The sequence below is a fragment of the Myotis davidii genome, unplaced genomic scaffold (genome assembly GCF_000327345.1).
Source record: "Myotis davidii unplaced genomic scaffold, ASM32734v1 scaffold1451, whole genome shotgun sequence".
Taxonomy (NCBI): Eukaryota; Metazoa; Chordata; class Mammalia; order Chiroptera; family Vespertilionidae; genus Myotis; species Myotis davidii.
The window spans coordinates 141,110-150,634 of NW_006282881.1; positions in this window are offsets into that span (position 1 = coordinate 141,110).

Consider the following 9,525-nt stretch of genomic DNA (forward strand, 5'->3'; position numbering starts at 1 on the left):
AGGGCCGCCCCGCCTCACAGACCCGGTCCTGCCGCGCGTCGCTGACTCAGTTGTCCTGGTGAGACCTTTGAGACTGTTGCCAAACCATCCCGCACGGACCGTTTCTTTCACATGTTTCTAACGTGGATGGCGGGCTCCCTATGTCCTGCATCGCTTTACGCGTAATAGGTCATTTTATATTCACGACACCCCGTGGAGGCGGTACTGTCCTTGTCCCCGCGTTGCATTTGAGTAAGTTGAGGAATAGAGAGGTTACTCGACTGGACGGAAGTCAGACTGAGGGAGGTGGGTGTAAACCCGGGAGCCTGGCTTCAGAAGTGCAATAGAAAACAATGTTAAATTCACGTATTAACTGTTGTGCGTTCTTGAACCTTAATGCTATTTCAATTAAAAAGAAAAGCAGGAGATAGTAAAGACATATGAGGAAAGAAGGCCTTATTTTAATCCAAAGAATTGAAACGATAATAGGTTTAACGGTCTCTACCCCCTAAAGACATTTTCATGTTATCCACAGGTGCCGCACTTTGTAAAACATCCAGAACATTAGCATTTCAATTGATAGCGTGTGCGATAGGCCAAAGTCTTGTGCTGCGTAGCATACGTGCCTTATGTTATTTAATCTTCAGAAGGATTCTGAAGAAGGAATTGTTGGCATACCGTTGGGGAACCTGAGGCCCACAGAGGTTAAGTGACTTGCCAGAGATCTCACGGTTAGTAAGTGTTGGAGCTGAGATTCAGAAAGTTTCATAAAAATGTGACCCCTCCTGGGTAGGTTTTCTCAGCGGATTAAATAAAGTCATTATACTGTGGTAAGTGGTTATAAAATTCATTGGCCCATGAGTTCATTAGTCCAGTGTCAAAAGACACTGGGCTGATATCTGGGCTACAATAGTTTGAGAAAAACACATAACCTCCTTTTCCTGGAGCTGGCATTCTGGTGAGTGCCATGGAAGAAGAAAAAGTGACGTGATAGAGGGACTTTTAGTGTTAATTTAAAAAAGGTGGTTTGGGATGGTTCTTGTCAGATGATAGTGCTCAGGCTTGAAAGTTGAGTAAAACCTGTTGTATGAAAAATTGGAAGTAGAATATTCTAGAAAGAGGGAATAGCAACTCTAAAGACCCTGAAATGAGAACAAGAGTTGTCAGTTTACCAAGTGGGAACAACAGAGGTAAGAGGGTTAAGATGTGTTCGTCCAAAGTTCATTAGAATTTCGTCTCAGAATATGACTGTATTTGGAAATAGGGCCTTTAAAGTGGTGATAAGTTAAAATGAGACCTTTATGGTAGGTCCTAATTCAGTTTGACTGGTGTCTTTATATGAAGAGGAAATTTGGACACACAGGGAGACACCAGGAATGCACATGCACGGAGGAATGGCCATGTGAGGACACAAGAAGAAGGCAGCCTTCTGAAAGCCAAGGAGAGGCCTCAGGAGAAATTAAACCTGCCTATACCTTGATCTTGAACTTCCAGCCTCCAGAACTGTGAAAAAAATAAAGTTTTGTTGTTTAAGCTACCCAGTCTGTACCATTTTGTTATGGAAGCCCTAGTAAACCAATATACCACATAATTTGCTATAGATTGTAATTGGAATGAAAGCCCTATCAGAAAAGTATGGAGTTCATAAGAGGGCATAGCAAATGTACCTAAATCCTTTTGGCCTGGAAAAGGGAAGGACATCTAAGTTGTGACCTGAAAGGGAAGGAGTTAGGCTGGGGAAAGGCCTTTTAATCATTTAGTTCTGGGCTACCATCACTCCATGCATCCACGGAACTCTTCATCTTGTAAAATGGAAACTGCACCAATTAAACAATAATTCTCCATCCCCTCCTCCACTACAACCACTACTCTAGTTTCTCTATGATTTGACTTCTGTTTAGGATTTGGAAAGAAGTTCGGTGGGATCAGAGGTGAAGTGACTCAGTCTGACAACTGCTTCCAGGAAACAGCTGACTTTGAACTAGATTTTGAAGGATAAGCTCCTGTCTTGTCAATGTAAGAGGAAAATAATTCCTGACAGAAATAAGAGTATGTACCAGCTAAGGATGCTAGAAGCTTCACATTTTCTCTACGGACCTCTGTTGTTACCAGTCTACTTACACAATGGATTCTGAATTGCTTTCTGGAAGCATAGACTTCATTATGTATTCTTCTACTCCAAAATGTACAATAACTTATTATCTGAGGTATGAAGGTCAGATTCTTCAATCTGCCACTCAAAAGTCTACATTTTTATTTGACAGTGGAACTATTTATAATTAAAGCTAATCTTCAAAATCTCTTCCCACCCATCTAAATATAATAAATGAGAAGTTATTTTTAACTGTAAATTAAACTCCCTGGCAGGGAAGATAACTCAGATCTCTATATCACTAAATTTTAGGATACAAAGGATAGATCTCAAACTCAATAATGTGTTAACCTGTTTTAGTTACACAGGCAAGGAAACATTATTTTGGGGGAGAGATATTTCTATAGGTCTTCACATAATTTTGAACCTTTTCATAATGGAATTTGTTAGAAGTGTGAAAACCTCTAATTCCTTCCAAATACTAGATCTATCAAGAAAAGGGCTCCTGAGTCTCTTCACTCTTACTAGTATAGCCAATTATACGGGGTAGAGCAAAAGTAGATTTACAATTGTGAGTTGCAAAAGTTTACTCTTGTATTATTATTAGTTAATTATATTTTCCCCACTATATGCACCTGATTACAGTAGTCATATGTTGCTACCAAGCACTTGAAATGTGGCCAATGTAACTGAGGAACTGAATGTTTAATTTTAGTTAAATTTAAAACCTTAGCAATGTAAAATATTTTCCTCTTATATACATTTTATTATTTTGGAAGGACTACATTTTACTTAAAACTGAAAATTTAGCGTTTGAGTTGAGAAGGGCTATAAGTGTAAAATACATATCACATTTCAAAGATTTGGAACAAAAATAAAATTAAAAATATATATTTTTAAAATATATTTTTATTGATTTCAGAGAGGAAGGGAGGAAAGGAGGGAGGGAGAGAGAGAGAAAGAAAGAGAGAGAGAGAAACATTAATGATGAGAGAGAATCATTGATTGGCTGCACACCCCCTATTAGGGATTGGGCCCACAACCCAGGGCATGTGCCCTTGATCGGAATCAAACGCTGGACCCTTCAGTCCCTAGGCTGACACTGTATCCACTGAGCCAAAACGGCTAGGGTGAAGTAAAATATCTTAATTTTTTTATATTGAGTACATGTTATAGTTTGTGTGTATTGGCTTAAATGAAACCTAGCATTAAAATTAATTCCACCAGCATGGCCAGCATGGCTCAGTGGTTGAGCATTGACCTATGGAACTGGAGGTCACGGTTTCATTCCTGGTCTGGATATGCCCTGGTTGCAGGCTCTATCTCCAGTGTGAGGCGTGTAGGAGGCAGCCAGTCAATGATTCTCTTTCATCATTGATGTTTTATTTCTCTCTCCCTTCCTCCCTGAAATCAATAAAAATATATTTAAAAAATTAATCCTATCAGTTTGTTTTTTAATGAGGCTGCTAGAAAATTTAAAATTACATATCTGTCTTGCATTTCCCTCCCTTCGTCCCTCCTTCCCCTACCATCTGTATAAGTTTCTGTTATTTTGTTTGTTTGGCAAATACCAGAAATTGATAAAGAATTATTAAACATAATAGAGATTTATTAGAAGGATGCTGGGTAGTTTATGGAAGTAATGCTGGTCTGAGAATAAAGCCAAGTTAATAGGACAGAAACTAGAGTAGCCCAGGAATCTAGGAAGCAGGAATTTAGTGCCACTGCAAGAATGAAGAACAACTGATTTCTCTGTTTTGGGGACATTCTACTCAAGTTTTCAAAATCTAGAGGAGCGTCTCATAGAGCGTTAGTTAAGAGAGGACAAGATCTGATTTATAGTCCCTGTAGGAGTATACAAAATAAGAGAAGGTAATTTTTTAAAGAGAAATTGGCTATAAGAAGTAATCCTTATAGCCCAAACAGCAATGCCAAGGACAAATATCTAAGGCAGGAAAGTAGAACATTATGTTGACATAGCCCTGAAGGACAAATGGTAGAATGTCAGTTGAAAAACTCATATCCAACATCCAGTCTACCCTTTCTCATAAAAATGTTCTCCCTCCTCCTGATCCCTATTTCATTTTTTTTAAAAAAATATTTTTAGTGATTTCAAAGAGGAAGGCAGAGGGAGAGAGAAATAGAAACACCAATGATGAGAGGGAATCATTGATCAGCTGCCTTCTGCACGCCCCACACTGGGGATTGAACCCACAACCTGGGCATGAGCCCTGACTGGCTCAACCACTGAGCCATGCTGGTCAGGCTCCCCTATTTTCATTTAATAAACAAGTATTTATTGGTTGCCTGTTATGTGTAAATTGAGACTCTAGGTCAATTAGCTTAAAAATCTAGTGTAATACATCCCTTCTGCTCATACCTTTAGTTACTTATCAACTATTTGTTTGTGGTTATCTTGTGGCTATCTTAAATTGAGCATTAGTGCTGGGAAGTGGCCTTTATAGAACATCCAGGTAATTCCTGAACATCAGTCAGTGGCCATGACCAGAGGAAATTAGAACACTTAAAAAAAATTTCTGATTTCTGGATGATTTTGAGGGTCAGCCACAATTAGAAAACTACTGAGCTAGATGAATCTCCTAATTATATAGTATACCAAATTACATCAACTCAGAATTCATATTTATTGTGTCCCATTCATTCATTCTTTTCCATTGTCATGAGCCTATTCCTGAATTTAATGGCTAAATCTATTTTATGACTGTCTGACTTCCATAGACTCCTATTTTTTATGTCTCCTGTCTTTTTCATTCTTTAACACATATTTTTGATAGGCTCATGTTCCCAATCCTTAATAGGTATTGGGGAAACTACTCCTCCCCACCCTCCCTGTATGTCACAGACAAGGATATAGCTCCTAATCTGGATTTGAGAAGATTGGAGAGCCTTTCTTGGGGATGTGACATCTAAACAGATTTGGCAAGATATTTAAGAGTATTCCAGACCAAAAAGGGAAAGGGGCAGGAGGAATGAAGGAGTGTTTCAGTCAGATGGAAAGGAGTTTGAATAATGCCCATTGTGTAAGTGAAAAATTTGGAGAGGCAAGGTAGGGCCAGATCTTAAAGTTGGTAAGATTTTGAAAACTTCTGTGAAACTATTGAACTACGTTGAGTAGAAAATGAATCATTTAACAGTTGTACAATTAGAATTGTATCTTCTTTGAGATCACTTTGGCTGAAAGTGAAATAGGGAAATGGAAGAAGGAAAAACAAAACAAAGCAGGGAGAAAGACATAAATCAGAGGGCTGGAAGAGACTAAACGATCTTCTCTTTCCTACCACAAGTTCTTACTCATAAAAAAGAAGAGGTCAGGTTATAGAAGTCAAAGAGTAGTAAAAAGGGGGCTGTGGGACTTTGAACCAAGCCAAATTAGTGGCTCTTCCTGTTGTATATTCTTCTACTATAAGAATACGAGTCACACCAATATAAAAAGAAAAAGCCAATTATTTAAAAAAATTGTTATTGACTTTTTTTTTTTTTTTTAGAGAAAGAGAAAGGATGAGGGAGTGAGAGAGAAACATCAATGTGAGAGTAGAACATCAATCAGTTGCTGCCCCCTACCAGAGATCTACCCAAAACCTTGTGGTGCACTGGATTATGCCTAACCAACTGAGCCACTCTGGCCAGGTCCCATTATTTTCTTAATAGCACAGTTAATTGTTACTCTTCTGTTATTTATAATTTGTAGTAAGTTTTGCAGACATCAAAATGCTTTTGCCTTTTGGAGAAATTTTTCCTGTTATAACTTCAAAATAGTAACAAAAACCTGCTGTAAATAACTACTTGTTTGTTGTGAATATACTGAAAAATCAATGGGTGCATTCAGCCCTCTTGCCAGGGGGTATAGGTTGATTGAGAGTGAATTCTTAATTCTGATGCTGGTTCTGAGTCATTGTCTGGTGCTCTTGCCATACTTGGAAATTTCTGGTCTAGAGGGCATGGACAATCCAGGACAGGGATTTTCATGACAAAAGTGAACAACTATAGGAAAGAAATGAAGTTCTCTTTTTGAATCCCTGTAAGGTATAAAACAAGGCAACTAGTAATGATGTTTTGTGATAAAAAGGAAAAGAATCTAATTAGATTCCTTTGATTAAAAATGATTAACTTTTCCAATCATTGCAACCAATACAAAAATACAGAAATGTATGAAGTAGAAAATGAAAGTCTCACCTACTTCATTCCAACTCCCATTCCTCAGAGGGCAACCTCTGAAATCCTTTGGCTTTAAAAGCGCTAAAAGAATACTCTTTAAATAAACTTTATATCTGTTGTTGTTTTAAGAAAGGTAACTTTCTAACAGTAAAAAGGCATTGCAAAGTGTGATAATTTCTTTTCTTAAACATTCCTACAGGTGTTTTTTTGTTTTATTGTTTTTCTGTATTTCATGAGATTTGTCCATGACTTACTACTAAGATAGGGTGGCAGCCTAAATTGCAATTCCTTAAGAAGTTAACTTATTGTTGGCATTGGGTTCTGTGAAATTCATCTTAAAAATTACAACTTTGCATAGAAGTTTTTAAATGAAGTATTGAATAAATTTTTCCTCTTGTTTCTAGCAAGAAAGAGAGAGAGAGAGAGAGAGAGAGAGAGAGAGAGAGAGAGAAAGAGAGAGAGGGAGAGAGCAGAGAGCGCCACTGAACCCTTTTAACAGTGTAAGGATCAAATGAAATAATGTATGTAAAAATACTTTACCAAATGTATAAAACTGTGCAGATATGAAAGAATGGTTATTATTATAGCATGGTTGCAGGTTGCTTTTATAGCCACTTTTATCAGCATGGTGGCTTTTTAACATGGAGTAGCCTATGTGAATTAATACCCCCAGATCTGCAAAAACAATTGCACATCTGTATTTTCTTTAAATCCACTTAAATCCAAATCTAAGATCTCATCATACTTCTGGGCTGGCAGGAATTAAATCTAAATATTTATTAGTGTTCTCTTGTCCCAAATGTTGTGCCAAGATTTAGGATTCTAAATGGTGCAAAGCATAAGTGAAGGTCCCTCTAGTCATTGATCATTGGATCTCACTGAATAATATGGAGATGGCCTTTGTAGAGCCAGGTTGAATCTTTTATATTCTGCTCCTCCAAACTTGTAGTCCATGCTTGCTCTTCAGGAATCTTTGAAAGGATTGGGGCCAAGTGTCCAACCTCTTCAGGTGCACTGCACAGACTGTCCCTTGTCTTGCTAGATTCTGTGTCTCATAAGATTTTCTGAATTCTGAGCTCTTCCCAATATTGAGAAAATATTTCTTCTTCCCTTGTGCTGCCCTAAAAGGTACTCTAGCTTTCCCATTTGCCTCCGGTCCACATGGACATTGCTCTTTAGTAAGTATAGATTTTAACAAGAGTCAGGAAGACCTGTAGAATCTAAGCAGCTTCTGCTCAATGTCCTATAGAATATTAGAATATTCGCTGCCTTATTGGAACTATTGAGGAGTGCATAGAGCAAAACAAAGACTAAAGACAAAATATTATTCTGCTCCAGTAGCATAACAAAAGCCTTTTCTTAGCTTCAGCAAGGCAGAGTTTTGGTGAGTGTACCCCAGATTGTGTGTGTCCTTTTTTCTGGTTGAACAGAGCACATACTCTTGATTTCTTGACAGTACATAGGCTAAAAACTTTTTCTTTTATCATCCAGCTGCAATAATTCTAATATAAGAAAACAAGGAAAACACTTCTTCATTAACTCTAAAAAGCAACAGTTGTAATAGTTTATAATTATTGTGGCTGATGAATACATCCTATAATATTAGTGAACATTGCTTCTCCAGGCTGGTTATTTTATTTGGACTTTTATGACAACATTCAAACTTCAAGGGAGCCAAGGTTTTTGTTTGTGCTGCCTAGGGGATAGGTGTTAGGAATGATAGTGTCGTTGATTAAATTATCTAATCAGAATTTAATTGCTGTAATTTAAATGTATAGCTGTTTGATATTTAGTAGATAAATTTTAAGACTAGAAAACTCAAATTTTATTATTACAGAAAATTTCAAAAATAGGATATTTTAAGTATCATCCATATATTCATCAACCAGCTTAATTATCAACTGTTGGCAAATCATTTTATTTATGTACCCTCTCTCACTATATTTTTCTTCTCTCCATCCCTCTTCCAATATTTTGAAGCCAGTCATAGTCATTATATAATTTATTTGTATTTCAGTTGATATCTCTAAATGGTAAGGAGTTAAAAAAAATAATCACTATACTTTCATCACATTTAAAAGTGAAACAATGAGCCCTGACCAGTTTGGCTCAGTGGATAGAGTGTCAGTCTGCAGACTGAAGGGTCCTGGGTTTGATTCGATCAAGGGCATGTACCTCTGTTGTAAGATCGATCCCAGCCCTGCTTGGGGGCATGTGAGGGGCAACCAGTTGATGTATCTCTCTCACATTGATGTTTTTCTCTCTCTCTTCTCCTCCCTTCCATTCTCTCTAAAAATCAAAATATCCTCAGGTGAGGGTTAACAACAACAAGAGTTAAACAATGAAAGAACACTTTATGTCCTTATTTTTATCCTTTAACTTATTTGTCTTTTTATTTAAAGTTTAACAATAAATGTATGCCAAGTGTATAAATCTACATATATTAACACAAACTGAAAGATATCCGGGATATGTTGTTAAGTGAAAGAGCAAGTTATATAATAATTTTTATAACATGGCTCAATTTCTATTTTAAAAATTATAAATACGTCTATATTTATTTAAACATGCAAAAGGATTAGAAACATATATTCCAAAAACAAGAACAGTTGTTACTTTTAAAGTGAGAATAATCATACAGTGGGGCCTTGACTTATGAGTTTAATTCGTTCCGTGACAGAGCTTGTAACTCAAATTACTCGTATGTCAAATCTTAAAGTGAACGAGTGAGACACGTGATGCTGGGCTGATGTTACGGTGTTCACTGTGACGTTTGCTGCGCCAACTAGCAGTGGGGTATCTGAAGCTGGCTCATAACCCGAATTTTAGCTTGCAACTCAAAGCAAAAAATCGGCCAAGAGACGGCTCGTATCTCGAAAAACTTGTTAGTCGGGACACTCGTAAGTCAAGGCCCCACTGTAGTTGGTAATGGGGATGGGGAAAGGACTACGACTTTTGATCTATTACTCAGTATTTTTTATTTAAAAAGTATATACATATTTGGAATTAAATTTTCAAAAAAGAATTCATGAAAGGAAGAACTTAAATAAATTATGTCAATATGTGAAAGGAAGGACATTCTCAGTTGGATAATATTATTCCTCTGTTAGAGTAGCAGCTAGCATGCATAGAGTGCTGGCTATGTAGGTGCCAGGCACTTTGACAGGTGCTCCCAATCAGATTACTTATTTCTTACCATAACCCTTTGAGGTAGGTATTCACCTTTCACAGGAGAAGAAGCAGGATCTAGAGTAGATAGATTGCCAGAGGTTTGGAAG